Source organism: Tamandua tetradactyla, chromosome 4 (genome assembly GCF_023851605.1).
Source record: "Tamandua tetradactyla isolate mTamTet1 chromosome 4, mTamTet1.pri, whole genome shotgun sequence".
NCBI classification, from domain to species: domain Eukaryota; kingdom Metazoa; phylum Chordata; class Mammalia; order Pilosa; family Myrmecophagidae; genus Tamandua; species Tamandua tetradactyla.
Genome location: NC_135330.1, coordinates 65809960 through 65828726, shown reverse-complemented (window position 1 = coordinate 65828726; position 18767 = coordinate 65809960). Strand labels below are relative to the sequence as shown.

At 37.8% G+C, this 18767-nt stretch overlaps 2 long non-coding RNA genes across 4 annotated transcripts in view; one reads left to right on the top strand and one right to left on the bottom strand.

Annotated features, from left to right (window-relative positions):
* The window catches only part of LOC143680995 (uncharacterized), a 146892-nt gene that overhangs the window by 103471 nt on the left and 24654 nt on the right, over positions 1-18767 (bottom strand). The gene's annotated exons all lie outside the window — the stretch shown is intronic.
* The window catches only part of LOC143680996 (uncharacterized), a 30931-nt gene continuing 24083 nt past the window's right edge, over positions 11920-18767 (top strand). Inside the window, exon 1 of one of the 2 annotated variants that reach the window (XR_013174290.1) lies at positions 11920-11966. This is a non-coding gene — a long non-coding RNA (uncharacterized LOC143680996). The remainder of the gene's footprint in view (positions 11967-18767) is intronic. The other variant, XR_013174291.1, reaches the window with a different exon arrangement.

Sequence of the window (18767 nt, the reverse complement as noted above, 5' to 3'; positions counted from 1 at the left end):
GGGAGACCACTTGTTAAGAAATTTAAGTGGCCTCTAGAAGCTGAGAGCAGCCTCTGTCCCACAGCCGGCAAGGAAACAGGGATCTCAGTGCTACAAGTACAGGCACTGAATTCTGTCAAAAGCAAGATGATCTTGGAAGTAGATTCTTCTCCAGAACCTACAGAGAAAAGCACAGGTGCGCCAACACCTTGATTCCAATATTATGAGATCCTGATCAGAAAACCCAGCTGCGCCGTACCGAACCTATAGAACTACGAGCTGATAAGTGGGTGTTGTTTTAAGCCACTAACTCTGTGGTAAATTGTTATGCATCAACTGAAAATTATACAGATCAGTCACAATGTGGTTCAGACTTAGGGCTACAAATGTGCCCATCTTCATCTGACTTACATTTTGATTTGTCCCATGTTCCTTTTCTTTACAAATTTCTTTTGAAAATTTCTAATCTGATTATAGGAACCAGAAAGAATTTGACCTTACGGTAAGCCCTGATCAAGTATAAGAAAATCTACATCTGCCTTCTGCATCTGTCACTTATTTTGTATGACTTTGAGAAAACGACTTAACCTCCTTACATATTAGTATCTCATCCATTAGATGGGGATCAGACTCAAGTCAGACAATGCACTTGAATGTGCTTTATAAAACATAAAGTTATATAAAAGTGTGAATTGCTATTTTTATTAAGCTAGAACAATCAGCAGGATGGTTGGGACAGTATCCGTGAGCCAGTGGCAATGGAAGTCTTATATAGAAAATCGAGAAACTTGGTAAAGATGAGAAAAGCAGTGATGAGAGCTCCTTGGAAAAGGCAATAGGTAATATCTACCAGGGCTTTTTCTTCTCTTCTGTATACTTTCCTTACCATAAACAAAAAGAGCAGAGAATCGTGCTAGATAAATTCTCAGCCTCAGCAAGAACAAGGTTTAAAATTCTAAGTGGTAAAAAACAAAAAGGAAAATGACCCCTAAATGGCCAACTAGTTTGCTTTGGGAGCAAAGAAAAAAAGAAGCCATATGACAATACCTTATATAATAAGGACATTAAACCAAAAAGAAAAAGGGTGAAATCAATAGCCCATAAAGAAGAAGTGAAGCAGAAATCTTGGAGAAGATGTTGTCATTGGATGAAGATGGAACGTGTCTGTGCTTAAACAATAGTGTGTGAAGCGCCTTAAACAGGAAAGAGATCCCTGGAAGAAAAGGCTGCCAGCACTGTGCAGCAGCATGTGGAAATTCAATCTCTAACAGAAAAAAAATCAACAACAGATGAGTGATACACACCCGAGAAGGGATAAAGACAGATGTGAAAATTAGATGCATTCTCCCAACTACCCACAGCACCTAAATTCAACATTCTGTTGAATTTTTATTAAGGATCAGACTGTAGTAGAAGGGAAGTACTTTGGAGATGATTCAGAAAAGGAAATACTGGCACCAATGCTTTATAATTACCCAACAATAACAACAAAATCTTTCATTTCTTGCCTGTTCTACTGTTCATTGACAATGAAGACACATTTAAAAACATTTTGAACCCAGGCAATATAAGTGCGTGCACACACACACACACACACACACAAAAGTAAAATGCCAGATAAGTTTTAAAAAGTAAGTCAAAGCTTACACAAGCACACAAAATTTTATACTCTACCTAGAGCTAGACAAAACTGAGAACCAACTCCAGGAAGTAAGACCATGTTACCCCATGCCACAGAGAAGATTGTGCTTGGAATTGAGTTAACTTTAGAATAGGCACACGCTCGAGTTCAAAGTTCAGCTCTTCCATTTATCATTTGTGCGATAGTAGGCATGTGCTTAAATCTCTCTGGGTCTTCGTTTCTTGATCTGTAAAACCGAGATAAATAAACACTGTAGAGGGTTTTGGAGAGGTTTAAGTGGAATAAGGAATAAAAAATGACTGACACATAGTTGATACTAGAGAAATGGTTTCTAACTCTTAAGTTACAAATATCTCCCCAGCTGTAAAGAACGGGAGCTAACTAAAGACTCCCCTGAATCCTTCCCACCTTTAAAATCCTATGCTTCTATCTTTTACACACTTCCCCTGTGATAAAACAGAACCCAAATTAGAGAAATGAAAGCTACCTGCATTTTCATATGCCCTGCAGTCACGAGTGTGGACTCTGGGGTCAGGTTGCCTGGACTCAGTCCTCCCTCTGTCACTTACCACCTGTGCCATCTGGGGCAAGTTATTCAAATTGTATGAGCTTCAACTTCCTCATCTGTAAAATGGGAACAATAATACCGCCTCCCTTGAAGTGCTTATATTGTGCCTGGCATAAAGAAAGTGCTTTTGAGATGTAGGTTATTAATTATTCTTCAATAAGCACTAAATACGAGTGATAGTAGGAGGTTGAGAGAGTCACAACGTGGAGTGTCAAGCCGAGCTCTGACCAAAGATATTTCGCTGTCCTTGATTTTGATTTTCTGAGATAGTCCCCACTGGGGTGTGAGTCAAGGGGCTCTCAGCTCCACACCATTAGAAAACAACTAAGTATTTTTGAAGGTGCTACTGCAAGTCCAATCCTTTCTTCCCACTTTAGCCAGAAAAATCTTTCTAAAGAATCAATCCTTCAATAGCTAGTTTCTCGCTGCTCTTACAAACTCCCCTAAACCTGTCAGAGTTAGTGTGGCCCTGCTTACACCTTGATTTCAGACCCCCAGCTGCCAGAATTGTGAGAAAATAGATCCCTGTTGTCTTAAGCCACCTGTCATGGTCAGGTTCGTGTGTCAACTTGGCCAAGTGGTGGTTGGGTAAGTGCTGGCTTGTTGTTGCGATGAGGACATTTCATAGAATTAAATCATGATCACGTCAGCTGCATCCACAGCTGATTCCATTTGTAATCAGCCAAAGGGGCGTGTCTTCTGCAATGAGTGATGCTTAATATAATCACTGGAAGCCTTAAAATTCAGGAGAGACAGGCTTTTCCTGTTTGGCCTGGTGAGCGTCTCCTGTGGAGTTCGTCCAGACCCTCCATTGGCATCGTCGGTGTCACAGCCTACTCTGCAGATTTTGGACTCTGCGTTCCCACAGTCACGTGAGACACTTTTATAAATTTTATATTTGCGAGTGTTCCCTGTTGATTCTGTTTCTCTAGAGAACCCTAACTAATACACCACCCAGTTTGGGGTTCTTTGTTACAGCAGCCTTAGTAAACTAAGCCTTACTTCACACACACCGACCTACTTATGCCTCTGCCTGTCTCACCACTTCACCTGACTCTCTTCTCAGCCTTCCAGTCTGCATCTCAACATCATCTCTTTCAGGGTGGTTTCTCTGTCTCATCAAGCTGAGTTAACTGCCTCTCCTATATGCTCATATAACACCCTTTATTTCATGCCAGTGATTGCATACTCTCTGTGGTGTTATTGCCTGTTATTTTCTCTCCAACAAGACTCTATGCTCCTTATGCTCTTAACCATTTCTTCTCCAGTACCTAGCAAAGTACTTGCAGTGCCTGACTCCCAGAAGCATATACTAGTTGAACAGATGAATGAAAGAATGAATTTGATGAATGAGAGAATAGATGGATGGATGAACTGTCATCGACTGTATAAATTGCATTAGATTGTGAGAAGGAACATGAGGTCCTAAGTATTTTGCTTCTTTCAGAGCTTTATCAGATCATTAAAGAACCTTTTACGTTATGTCAACATGTATAGGGAATAGTAAGTGACACCACAGTGGTAAAATACTCAGGTTGAAATAAAGGAGGTAAGGGAGTAACTTTCCAGAAACCTACAACCTCCATATGGGTCCCTGGTAAAAATAAGTCCTGAAACCTAGAGGCCATAGCCTCTCCAGAACATCAGATAGTTCCATCTCCCTATCCCATATTAGTGACAGACCCTTCCGATATGAGAAATTTAGAATCGCCATAGCCCAAACACCCCTAAAGAAAGGGATGGAAAGATCAAAGGTGATGGTGGAGTTATACAGAGAAGATAGAATTTAACAAATGAGTATGATTGCTGAATCATTAAATTGGTATCTCTTTTAGTCTCCAGTATTTTAGAGCAGCTAGAAGTAAAAACCTAAAATTGTGAAATTGTAATCCATGTCAAACTCTGAAATATGTTCTACAACTAATTGTGGTGCTGTGCTTTGAAATTTATAGCTTTTTTGTATATATATTATTTTTCACCAAAAAAAAAAAAAGGAAAAAAAAGTCGATGGTGATAAAAAAAAATATTTAAGCCCTCTAGCCTCCTATATTCTGGAACAGCTAGAAGGAAAAATCTGAGAAGATCATATGGTAGCCTATGACAAACTCTGGGATCTGTCCTGTAACTACTTGTTGAAGACTGCTTTTGAAAACAATTACTTTTTTATTTCTTTGCTTCGTATATATGTTATACTATACAATTTAAAAAGTTAAAACAATAAAATATAGGAGGTAAGGTGACTGTTTTTCTGTATGTTGGTCTTTTAGAGTCTTCTCTAGCCCCAACCCTTTACATGTGAAAAACTATACTCTATGCAGCTCATGTCCCTCTACTATCCAAAGCTACCTGATTCTTAACCTTTCCACTTCTGGTGATGGAGGCACCATTGTCTGAGTTTCTGAGACTTAAAATCTCTGTCATCTTTTTAAAAATATCTGTCATCTTTGACTCCTTCCATAGCACCCCAAATCCGCGTGGCCCCTCAATCTGAGGAATATGACCTCCCATCTACATCTTTTTTCATTTTCTTGTTACCATTAAAAAGTGCTTTGTGTAAGAACAAAGCTCTATTAAGAATAAGTTCTCCTCTACATTGTGAAATCATCAAGGACACCACAGCAATGCAACGTCATTTAATTCGTTAGACAGACTTAAGTCTAGCCTCTGCTCCTTTAGGACCTCTAGGAAAATGCCACCGTTAAAACAGATACATTAGTGGGTGCAAGGATGGTCGGAGGTGCAAGTGTAGTTCAATGGTAGAATTCTTGCCTGCCATGCTGGAGAACCGGATTCGATTCCCGGCCCATGCACTTCCCAAATAAACAAACAAAAAAAAACAGCCAAACAAAAATTCAGCAAATGGTGCTGCAATAAGGAGATATTCATATGGAAAAAGAATGAAATGTGACCCCCACCATACAGTATACAAAAAAAATAGATACATTTGCATGGCATATGTAATACCAATTTTAGATGGTGTCAGACAGGGTAATGTTGCAGTGCTGCTTTTGTTTGCATCCTTATTTACAATACCAGGAAAGCTAGGTGCATGTCCCTCTGCCACAGGAAACAGGAAGGCCAGCCTCCTCCTCTGAACTGGTGGCATTGTTTCATTGTCTCTGGGTAGGAGGGGTCTCAAAGAGCAACCATATTTGTAATTTACCTATTGCCAGAAGGAACATTAATTACATCACAGTTAAATCATAGACATAAGTAAGCATTCATCAAAATTTTAGAAAAGGCAATTTTATACAGTCTTATCCAACTGATAAAATTGAACTATTCTGCTATATAAGTTGCTTTTTTTAAGTATACTTTTAATTATTTGTGGCAAACAAAAAAATAAGATGCCTTCAGAAAAAAAGTACAGTGCAATAGCCACATTCTCTTTGAGAAGGTATAGACAAATGGTCACATCCAGCCTAGTGAAATGTCAGGCTGAGGCCATCATTTGTCAAATAATACAGACTAGAACTCTTCAGCCTCCCCAGGTCCCATAATTGCTCCCTAGTCAGTACCTTGGACTGGGACTTTGGTTTCTCTGAGCCTCATCTGAAGAACATAAGACAACAATATCTCCCTCATAGAGTTATTTAGAAAAGTATACTAGTTTGCTAAGGTTGCCATAACAAATTACACAAACTGGTTGGCTTAAAACAACCCTAAACATTTTCCCTTACAGTTCTGGAGGCTAAAAGTCTGAAAGCAGTGTTGGCAGAGCCATGCTCCCTCCAAAGGCAGGATCCCTTCATACCTCTTCCTAGCTTATCCCTTCGTGCCTCTTCCTAGCTTCTGGTGACTGCCAGCAATCCTTGGCATTCCTTGGCTTATAGCTCCATCGCTCCAATTCCTGCCACCGTCTTCACATGGCCCTCTTCCCTGTAAGTGAGTCCTTGTGTGTCTGAGTTTAAGTTTCCCTCTTTTTAGAAGGACACCAGCCACTGCATTTAGAGCCCACCCTAACCCTGTCTGATGTCATTTTTATCTGATTACATCTGCAAAGGCTCTATTTCCAACTAAGTGCATAATCACAGGTACTAGGGGTTAGGACTTGAACCTCTCTTTTGGGAGGACACAATTCAACTTACAATAAACACTGTCCAGCACATAATTAATTCTATTTCTCTCTCTACCCCACCCTCTGTGGCTCATGCCTCTCTTGAGGTCCACCTGTCTGGGCAAGAAAGCATTGCTTGTCAATCTTTCGAAGTAGCAAAACATGTTTATTTCCTTACTGTCTTTTATCTAAAACATACAGCTCTCATCTTAATAAAGAGGTCCAAAAGATCGGTATTGTTTAGAGGATTTGCGCATTATTTGTAAGTATTTAACACCCATCCAATGGTTGTTTAGGCATCTAGCATTTGAGACAGCCCAAACGCATACATTTCCCAGCAGAGATTCTCTAAGTTCTAATCACTCATTTTAGACCTTGATAAAAACATGGACTCCTGTTCTTTCAGCCTTCTAGAGACATTTTAACAAGCAGCAGGTTACTATGCAAGGGCATCTGCTCTTATTTAAGAACAACCAGCAGGATGACAATCAACTATCTGAATGACTCTTCTGTGTCTCATAAAACCAGGGTTAGGCATTTTCCATGTTGTCGCTGGATTCCCTTCATTTAAAGGCTCATACAATCAATTCCTTTTTGTGTTGTCTGCAGCTGAATTTCATTCTTATTGTCAGGACATGAAAACTATGCAATCCGTGTTCTGCCTTTTGCTTTAGCTGTCAGCAAGCTCGCAGCCAGTGTATTGCTCAAGTGTGCCATCAGTTCAATGTACGTGCCTAATCATCTGCTCTGCTTGCGTCCTTCAAAGGTACCCTGAGGAACTTGATCCTTAATTATTTTATCTTATAGTATGTTTCATGTCAAGCCCTTTCTGAAGTAGGAGGCAGTGCAATTCCAAACCTTAAATGAAAAAGTTTAAATCATTCATTCAAATTAACAATAACAACAGCAACAAAAATCCTGGGTCGGTGTTATAAGTAAATGGGAGTAATTCATTTGTATAGATATTTAAGATTTCTGTTCAGAAAGGACTAAGTGACAGTGATAAGTAAAAATGACTAGAGATGTTTTATGTAGACACATTGTTGAAAATTGAATCATGCCCCCCACAAAAGACATGTTCAAGCCCTACCCGCCTGTCTTGTGTGCATGGCCCATTTGTAAATAGGACCTCTGAAGATGTTATTAGTCAAGTGCAGACTCATTTGTGTGTAGGGATCTTTGAAGATGCTATTTAGATGAGGCCAAATTGAACCGGGGTAAGCCTTAATCCATGTAACTGGAGTTCATATAAGCAGAAGAGATTTGGATGTCGTCAGTAGAAGCCAGAAACCAGAAGAAGCCAGAGAATGAGACAGATCACCATGTGATGAAGCAGAGATGCATGCCAAGGACCCCTGCTCTAGTTTGCCAGCTGCCGGAATGCCATATACCAGAAACGGAATGGCTTTTAAAGAGGGGAATTTAGTAAGTTGCTAGTTTACAGTTCTAAGGCCAAGAAAATGTCCCAATTACAACAAGTCTATAGAAATGTCCAATCAAAGGCATCCAGGGAAACATACCTTGGTTCAAGAAGGCCGATGAAGTTCAGGGTTTCTCTTTCAAGTGAGAAGGCATGTGGCGAACACAGTCAGGGCTTCTCTCTCAGCTGGAAGGGCACATGGTGAACATGGCATCATCTGCTAGCTTTCTCTCCTGGCTTCCTATTTCATGAAGCTCCCCGGGAGGCATTTTCCTTCTTCATCTCCAAAGGTCACTGGCTCGTGGACTCTCTGCTTCGTGGTGCTGCAGCATTCTCTGCTTTCTCTGAATCACTTCATTCTCCAAAATGTTTCCTCTTTTATAGGACTCCAAAAACTTCTCAAGACCCACCCAAATGGGTGGAGACATGCTGTCATCTAATCCAGTTTAACAACCACTTTGGATTAAATCCCATCTCCAGGGAGATGATCTGATTACAGTTTCAAAATACAGTATTGAATAGGGATTATTCTACCATTATAAAATGGGATTTTGATTAAAATGTGGCTTTTCTAGGGGACATACATCCTTTCAAACCAGCACAAGTGCCAAGGATTGATGGCAGGATACCATCAGAATGCTCTGGACTCCAGGAGAAAGTACGGCCTGTCGAGACATTGATTTCGGACTGCTAGCTTCCAAAACTGAGACGATAAATTCCAGTTGCTTAAGCCAAACAGTGTGTGGTATCTGTCATAGCAGCCCTGGCAAACCATGACAGCCACATATCACATACGATAAGAGTGAAGCTATCAAATTCTAGAATCAAAATGCCAATCTTAGAATCCTAACTTTATCCTTTACCACTTGTTTGTCCTTGGGCAAGTTCTTTACCCTCTCTTTGCCTCAGGTTCATCATTGCAAAATTGCAGATAAAAGAAGTCCCAACTAATGTTGCTCTGAGGGTTAATAAGATATTAAGGACTGGTAAGCTCCCAATAAGGACCAGCTTTTACTCTTATACTAACAACTCCCTTTTCACATTTATGATGACAATGTGCCTAAAAACATATTCTGACAATGAGGGTCCAATATTCAAAATTGGGCAGTAGGTTTTCATATTATAAGAAGGGATGGAACATCTTCTCAAAATGTTAAAGATTAGTGGAAAATCCATAGTTATGCTTCCTACAGTTATTGCCTCACTCAAATTCCATATGATAATCTTTAATAGGCACAATTAGCCAGGGTGGCAGCAGCTATGACCCTGGGAGAGGGGCTCAAACCTCAGTGATCTATGGGACCAGGAGGTAAAGCTATGGCACCAGCCCCCTTCCTTAACATTTTGTAGGACATTCTGGGATGCAGGCAGGTCAAGGTAGGAGGAAGGACATCTCTTTCCTTGCTTCCAAACCAACAGCTGAATGGAGGCTTGGTCTACTCACTTTTTGGTAACGTCCTGCACTCAGTGGCCAGCCTTCCCTGGACATGTGGTCAGAGAGGAAGGAGCCTGGCAAGAAGATACTAGCTTGAGATGATGCCCCTATGGCTAGTAAGCACCACACCGGTTAGTCAAGCGGTGGCGCCATGGTTTGGGGATGGGGATGGGGATGGGGATGGAGATGGGGACATCTGCTACAGCAGGGAACTAGCCTTGATTCTCAACCATCACTCTTGCCCCCTTCCCCCCCGCCTTCCCCAGAAGCAGCAGCAAATGGACAATCGCATCACCCACTTCTGGCTCAAAAGCATCAACAATCTTATGACATAGGAAAAAAACAAACACGATAATCACTTATTCTGATCCAGGCAATGTGCTATATAGTTTGCATGGAGTTTCTTATTGAATATAATATGTAATAAACAAAAAATGTGAAAGTGTAAAAGTTAAATTCCTGAAGGTTTCAGATTTATTTATTCTTAATTTATATTAGTTCATTATGTATTTATTTAAAGAAGCCACGATCGATTATAGCCTAATTGTATTTTTAAAAATATCAGTTCATGTATGTTTTTAAATAATCACTCGAGGAAAATGGAATCAGAAGCTCTTTGAGAAATAGATTTAGATTCAGCTCAACGTCGACCAGGTCTGGTTCTAACATGGTCCGAGGCCACGCTCACTATCCAACCTGATAGCCAGTAGCCATGCGTGGCAACTGAACATTTGAAATATGGTTAGTGCTGCTGTTGTTCAAAATTTTAAATTTTACTTAATTTGCATTTTAAAACAGAAGCATTATAAAAAAATTTTTTTTTCAAAGACGCAACTCTATTGTTTTGGTAAGACTACATCTCGCTCTAACCATTTCTCCCATAAGATGATGTCATTGTATTATGACGTCATATGTTTTGTGCACATGCATGCATCATTTCTAGTACTTCATGTAAACACATCCTTGACTTAGGGTTGATGTCTGTGGGTCGATTTTGTTTGAATTATTTTTTTTCTATTCATTGATTGAACAGTATAATGTGTTTGTTTAACTATTTATGCAGATAGCACAAGTTATAGAGATGCAGTCATTATTGGTAATTAAATGGAATACTTATTAGCTTTATTGTAATATATTTGAATTATTTTTCTAGTTTATGAAAATAATTAGGACTAATTTTTAAATTTAAAGTGAAGGCATACTACTGATGCAGAATTGAATGGAGGTACGGAAGCTAGTTCTGCAGTGGTAGTGAAAAAGGAGACAACTGAAGAAGGTATAATCACATAACTCACAGAACAGCAAATATAATCTACTGAATTAGAGCAAAATGATAAAGCTAATTATTATATTAGAAAATTTTCAAGTGTACAGTATTAAGACATTTTCCACAAAAACATAGAAAATTTGGTAAGAAATTTCTTCTCAACAATAAAGAAGGAACTAATGAAATTAGTTGACTGAAATTAGAATTTAAAATCTAAAAAACTTTTTTAAAAGATTTTAAAATGATTTGACCTTGTAACTTTGGCCAAATTTTGCTTATAAAATGCAAGAACTTTCAAACAATTTCAAAGATCGATTGATTCAAAATCTAAAAAATTTCCAGTGCTTTTTTTTAAGGTGTTAGATAAATCATGATATATAAAGACACTGCCTAATTAATATTTTGAGCATGTTTTGTCTTCAAGGGCTTCTTATTTTATAGAGAAATATTCTCCATTCTCCATTCATGACCTAAAATATCAAACTCATGGCAATAGTATTTTCAATATTTTATATCTGTCAAAGAAGAATTTCATCTAGATATTTTTTAAAAATTAGTTTCTATCACAATAGATGGTGTTCCAGTTATGTTAAGTAAAAAACCCATATTTATTGAATTTTTAAAAAAGGGACTGATACTTCCCTTATTTCTTTGTTTTTCTGTATGATACTTTTTTACACTTTTTATTGTATAGTATAACATATATACCAAGCAAAGAAATAAAAAAGCAATGGTTTTCAAAGCACTCTTCAACAAGTAGTTACAAGACAGATCCCGAGATTGCCATGGGCTATCATACGATTCTCTCAGATTTTTCCTTCTAGCTACCCCAGAATATAGAAGGCTAGAAAGCTTAACTATTTTTTTATCACCACAATTGACTTTTTTCTTTCTTTTTTGTGGAAGATAACACATATACAAAAAAGCAATAAATTTCAACACACAGCATCACAAATTAGTTACAGAAAATATTTCAGAGTTTGACATGGGTCACAATTCCACAATTTTAGGTTTTTAGTTCTAGCTGCTCTAAGCTACTGGAGACTAAAAGAGTTATCAATTTAATGATTCAGCATTCATATTCATTTGTTAAATCCTGTCTTCTCTACATAACTCCACCATCACCTTTGATCTTTCTATCCTTCTTTTTAGGGTGTTTGGGTTATGGTCATTCTAAGTTTTTCATGTTGTATGATGATTTAAAAAATATTTGTGCTCTGTTTCCTGCAGCACAGTCCGTGAAATGTATATGGATATAGTTGTTAAAATTGTTCAGTGTTTACATGCAAATGCAATGAATCATTACAAGTTTATGGAATTATTGAAAAAATAGATGACAGTGATTTTAGTGGTCTTAATGACATCCTTGCCGATGCTCTTTAAATAAGTCGTGGAAAAGTTTTATAATAATTAACTATACTATTAACTCTGGTCCAAGACTGTCTTGAAAGAAAAGGAATACTTGCCAAATATTCAATACTCAAAGCAAAATGTGGCAGAGTGGTATATATTCTCTCACTGACATCACACTGCATGTAAATGAGCTAAACATGAAGTTCCAAGGAAAGGAAAACCTCATCTGTGACCTAACCAGGCAGGTAAGAGAGTTTAGTGAACTTGAATCTTTTCATAACATAATCAATAATAATGATGTTGACTATTTCCTAACATGAGTTAATATGCAGAATATTTAATTATAATCAACAGCATACGTAAATTAACTGCAAAACTAAAAGAAAACTGTGAACTCTGATGCTGAAAAATATAGAGTTGCTTTACAATATACCAATACTTTTTTGAGTGCATTGCTAATAATATTGAGTTGACATCAGTTAATAAATGTACTTAAGTCAGACAGATGCAGTTTTTAAAACTGATAGCTTTTGCAGTGCAAGGGTAGGTCAGTGGTAGAATTCTTACCTGCCATGCCAGAGACCGAGGTTCGACTCCCAGCCCATGCACTTCCCAAAAAACAAACAAATGAGCAAAACAAAGAAAGAAAGAACAAACAAAAATTCAACAAATGGTGCTGTAGTAATGGGATAGTCACATGGAAAAGAATGAAATGTGACCCCCCCCGTACAGCATGCAAACAAACTGATAGCTTTTGCTTTGAAATCAAAGCAATCATTTTTTCAATGAGCCAATTTTGTTAATGTGGATGCAAATATTAAAGGAAAATAATTTTTCAGTTATTGGAAAACTTTTAAGTATGTTTAGAACATGTTAGGTATATGAATACACTTTTTCAACTGTAAATTTTACAAAATCATACACATAGCTATTTCCCATAAAAATGTGATATCCAAATTTAGATGGGTTATAAGAGTAAAGTACAGTTAGTACAAAGAAAAGAATCTAAAATATCTCAGTACTTTTTATACTGATTATATATTAAAAGATAGTGTTTTGGGTGTATTGTATTATGTAAATATAATATTAGATTGTACTTTACCTGTTTCTTTTTGCTTTTTAAAATGTGGCCACTGGGAAAAATATGGATAAAAAAAATAAATAATAGGGGGATAAGGTGTAAAATAAATTAGGTAGATGGAAATACAAGTGCTTAATGAAAGAGATAGATAAAGAGGTATGGGATGCATGAGTTTTTTCTTTTCTCTTTTTATTTCTTTTACTGAAGTGATGCAAATGTTCTAAAAAAATGGATCATGGTAATGAATACACAACGTGATGATATTGTGAGTCACTGTACACCATGTATGGAATGTATTTGTGTGAAGATTTGTCAATAAAAATATATATTTTTCAAATGTGGCTACCAGAAAATTTAAAATCACATATATGGTTCACATTACATATTTCTATCAGACAGCGCATATTTCTATTAAACAATGCTAGAGTCTGTGCAGACTTCTCTTCAATAAGTCCCGCAATTAGGTGTTTCAAAGGGCAATTTGGGGCAGATGTCAGCCAGGGTGAGTGACAGGAGCCCTGAATGCTGGGAAAGTTCTCTGCTTTGATTGGAAATGTAAGTAGTTGTCAATGCTTGCCACAGTCTTCCTGCCCTTTCTAACAGTGAAAGAGAAAGAAAGGAAGCTTACAGCCAGATTTCCTCTGGAAATCTAGCCAGCAAGTTAAAATGCATGTCTATTCAGAGAACTAAGGAATAAAATGGAATGCCCTTTCTCTAGTAAGTGTAAGTAAATAGTTACAGGGTTTTGACCGCAGAACTATCAGAAGCAATGAGAAGAGAAAGGAAGACACTGATTCAGGAACTCCCTAAAGGGCCAGGACTTTCTGACACTGGAAACTTAATCTAAGAAAGTGAAAGGTTGTCTTTACAAAATAAGAAAAATGCAGTGAGGGAAAGAAGTGACCATGGCTACTCAATCTTCGGGTTTGTTCATATGAAATTTATCCCCGCAAAGGATAAGCTAAGCCTACTTAAAATTAGGCCTAAGGTCTCAATGCCCTGAGACTCTCTTTTGTTGCTCAGATGTGGCCTATCTCTCAGAAAAACATGGCAAGCAAACTCACCACCCTCCCCTTCTCTATGTGGGACATGACTCCCAGGGGTGCAAACCTCCCTGGCAATGTGGGACAGAAATCCTAGAATGAGCTGGGACTGAGCATAAAGGGATTGAGAAAACCTTCTGAACCGAAAGGAGGAAGAGAGAAATGAGACAAAATCAAGTGTCAGTGGCTGAGAGATTTCAAATAGAGTCTAGAGATTATCCTGGGGGTTATTCTTATGCATTATATAGATATCCCCCTTTTAGTTTAAGGTGTATTAGAGAGGCTAGAGGGAAGTGCCTGAAAATGTAGAGCTGTGTTCCAGTAGCCATGTTTCTTGAAGATGATTATATAATGATATAGCTTTAGCAAAGTAACTGTGTGATTGTGAAAACCTTTTTCTGATGCTCCTTTTATCTATTGTATGGATAGATGAGTTAAAAAAATGGATTAAAAACAAATAAATAATACGGGGAACAAATGTTAAAATAAACTGGGTAGAGGGAAATACTAGTGGTCAATGAGAGGGAGGGGTAAGGGGTATGGTATGTATGAGTTTTTTCTTTTTATTTCTTTTTCTGGAGTGATGCAAATGTTCTAGAAATGATCATGGTGATGAATATACAACTATATGATGATATTGTGAGCCATTGATTGCACACCTAGTATGGAATGTTCATATGTTAAGAATCTTCGTGTTTGTGTGTTGTTTGGTTCTATCAATAAAAATTTTTAAAAATAATAAAAAAAGAAAAAACAGTAAAAAAAAGTGATCAGGACTAAATTATGAAATTTAATGGGGGAAGAATACTTAATTTTCCCCTATGTAATTTTATTTCTTTGTATTTTGCTCTAAAATATATGAGAATTCTACACAGTGATTAGTGGTTAGTGGTGACGTCATAATTCACACTCATTTTAATAGCCACATTTTGGAAAGTCTCACCATAAATGACTTGATTCTTTGGAACTTTCCCTTGCTGGTTAAGTTGGGAAAATGTTTCGCTTTGTTTGGGATGCTATGGACAACTAACCTGGGACCTCACCATTTACCTAGTGACAGATAAGTGGACCGCAGGCACAGACACAGACACTTTCTGGAGCGTGGACAAACTCATCCAGGCATGCTCGGGCTGTAATGCAGGCAGCCCTGTACCTCGGCAACTGGCATGGGGCTTGGCACCACATAGAAAGCCAGCAGCATTGTTTGGATTAAATCGTAAAATAAGGGCATGCCCACAAAAGAATTTGTTGTCTAATTAGAAGGTAGAATAGAAGCCTTAAGCAATGAAATAAATGTAATTATTATTTTTTGTATTTTTGTATTTATTTTGCTAATTAAGAAGACTTTTCCATCTAGACTTTTTAGAAACAACAGTGGGTACAAGGACACAATTACAGATTTCCCTACCAGTGTTGCCCAAATGCATTGCCCTAATTGAAACCTGCTGTGAATATCTGCATGCTGGGGCCAATGGAAATTTATAATCTGGGCAAGAGGGTACAGGGTACACTGCAGTCATGCCTCAATTATTTCCTCAGAAGAGAGCTTTTCTTGCCTTTTTTTGTTTTGGCATTGTTTAAGCTTGTGCATGATCACTGTCATCTTCCCCACATTGTAAAGTGAAAATGCCTTCTAACTGCAAGGAGAATCATTACCCTTTCCCTTTTGTAGGATATGACGTCCAGGGGTGTGAGTCTCCCTGGCAACATGGGACATGGCTCCCAGAGATGAGCTGGCCCTGACACTGTGGGATCAATAACGCCTTCCTGATAAAAGGGAGAAAAGAAACGTAACAAAATATGGTATCAGTGACTAAGAGAATTCAGAGTCAAGAGGCTATTCTGGAGGCTACTCTTATGCAAGCTTCAGCTAGATATTGCTAATTAGTACAGTTTGCCAAACCCCAATCAAAACCATTCCTATTAACCCTAAAAACATCTAGGGCTCTATGTGATATTCTACAAAAGTTTCATGCACTAAGATTACTTTCCAGAAACCTACTACCTCCAGATGCTTCCTAGGCCAGATAAGTTCTGAGACCCGGAGGGGCCAGCCTCTCCAAGAACATCAACTAGTTCCATCCCCCATCCCATATTACTGACACCTCTTTCTAACATGAAAAAATTAGAAAAGACATAGCCCAAGAACCCTAAAGATTGGGAGAAGTATCAAAGGAGTAGGAGGAGTTACAACAGAAAAGATAGGATTTAACAAATGAGTGTGACTGCTGAATCATTATATTGATATTTCTTTTAGTCTCCGGTGTCTTGGAGCAGGTAGAAGGAAAAATTGAAATTGTAGAACTGTAACCCACACTAAACTCTAAAATCTGTTCTATAACTACTTGTTACAATATTCTTTGAAATTTATTTTTTGGTATATATGTTATATTTCACAATAAAAAATGTCTCAAGAAAAGAAAAATAAGACAAAGGATGTTTAAAAAGAATGCCTTCTAAGAAACTGGGAAAATCTGTGAAAAAAACATGAGCCTTTAAAAGACCTAGAAAAGCCCAATCACTGGAAAGAAAGTTGAGCGTGAAAAAGCATTCTGAGAGAGGAGAATGACTAAAACACAAAACCTGTGAGGAAGGATAATGTATTGATATTGAATAGTGGGATTGCACACAGCATTTGTCCATACTGCACAATGAGGTCATTAATTGTAATTGTTTTTTTTTTTTTTTAACAGACCCAAAATGTTAGGATTTTATTTACAAAGCTTCTTTGCTATACAGAAAGTAAAAGTGCTGTTACAAAAGCACTTGTTGTATAAAAGGCAACTTAATAGCTGGTAGCCATGGGTGGTTTGGAATCACCAGTCACAGCTAGCCACGCCGCAGCAGGTCTTACACGAAAACCTGACGATGCTTACAATTTTGTCAGGGTGAGGTCCCCAAGCTTAGTGGTAGATTTCCAAGAGGGACTAAATGGGGGAAGGTGGACCGTCACAGGAACTGCTTTTTGGCTCTTTAGGTGAGTGGGTTTCCTGGGGTTTGTATCACAGCGACCTTAAAAAAAAAAGCTACCAAATCAAAAGGAGCAACTCAACAGTTGTTTTTTCCAAGTTATTTGGGTTCTTAATCATTTTCTCCTTCATCATCTGTTCCTCTCTTCCCCTTTTTTCTTTTCCTGCTTTCTTCTTCCTCTTCCTCTTCATTCTCTTCATCTTCATCCATTGTAACCGGTATTTTTCAGTCCTTTTTACCTTTCAGGAATCCTTTATGGATTATCACATAGATTTCCAAGGATTGTTAGTGATATTAGGGAGAACTGGTTGAGGTTAAAAAGAATGCTTTTTTAAAATTTTTTCTCATTAAAAATAATGAAATATAGGCTTAAACTGCCTGAAATTTCTATGTCTAAAACACTTTCAGGAATAAATGGGATTTGGACAACACAGGACCCCTGTCACAGAGTGAAAACAGAATTAGATGGTGTTATGAACAAATGCATTTTAGCATTTCCGTATCTAGAAAGGCTTTTTAAACTACAAAGAATATTTTTGTTGTTACTTAGAGATACTTGGCAAGTAAATGTCTCTAGACAATTTCATAAGAGAACTTCAAAGTAGTCCTCTGATACTGGAATCCTCTGATAAGATTGAAACCCTGAAACAAAATAAAAAAAAAATACACACTTGAAGTTTTTGAAATTCTTGTAAACGCTTCTCCCCTGCTCCCCCACCCCACTCCCCCACCTCCCCCCCCCCAAAAAATAGAAAAAATAGAGTTTGGAAGCCTTAGTTGTTCAATGGACTTTTGAAGTGGCTCCCATCTTCAGGAACCTGTCTCTAGTTGTCCCAGCCTTTGTGGTCAATGCAAAGCTCTCAGAATTCTCTGGTGAAACACTATTTGATCATAACAGTTTCCAGTTCAGGAAACATAAATGCCCCATTTTATTTTGTGTCAAGTTGTAATGTCTACTTTCAGTGATTGAGGTCCCTTTAGCCAAGTTACATGTCTCCTCTTTGGCTTGCCCTCCCTTGTTCTCCACTTTGTGGTGATTTCAAATGTTCTGGGTGGAAGAGCCTCTTGTCTGCAGTTAGGGACACTACTCAAAGTTTCTTTATTCTGTTCAGTTCTCCAGTCCTCTTGGGCACATGTACAACAGGGACATATTCCAATATAACTCCAAGTACATTTTCAAGCACAGTATAAGAGGTCAAATAATGCTTGTTGAATAAATGCATATGACTTTATCTGCTTAAGTAACCATTGCCAGTCTTGAGAGACTGAGAATAAAAAGGACAATTCCATCTTCAGTAATGTGGTAGACTGAATAGCCTGAAATGTCCTGCTATAAAACAAACAAAAACTATATATATGACATTCTTTTAAATGCAAAGCTGATCTCACAAGAAAGTAATAGAGGAATAGGAAATCAGAATGGTGCACGTGTACTGATGATCAGATGTACTGAGGGATTTTTTCAGTTGACCAAAGGTTTTGGGTTAAAGGGCAATAAGGAGGAGAAGAAATAAGGTTCACTCAAAGATGGGGATCAAAAAAAAAAAGATCCACTTTAGTTCTGAATACATATGAAGGACTGATTACATCATTGACTGTTACCTCTTTTTGAAACCCCACTAAAATCAGAGCTAAGAGAATTTTTTAATGTACAATCCACAAAGACAACAACTCTTAACCCAAGACCTGTCCTGATACAGGTTTGGGTTAAGAATTCTCAATAGCTATGTGATCTAGAAAACCCAAAGGTAGTTGAAATCAGGATAACTGATTTCTCACAGATAAAACCCAGCCAAACATGATCTCACAATCCAAACTTACAAAACACATACAGAAACAAGCTGCTTTGTACAAGAATCAGCAGAAACAAAAATTGCAGAATAAGGCCCCTATGGCAAACTTCTTGATCCACTATGTCCATTTCCCATCCGCCTCTAGAAACAGCCTTCGTC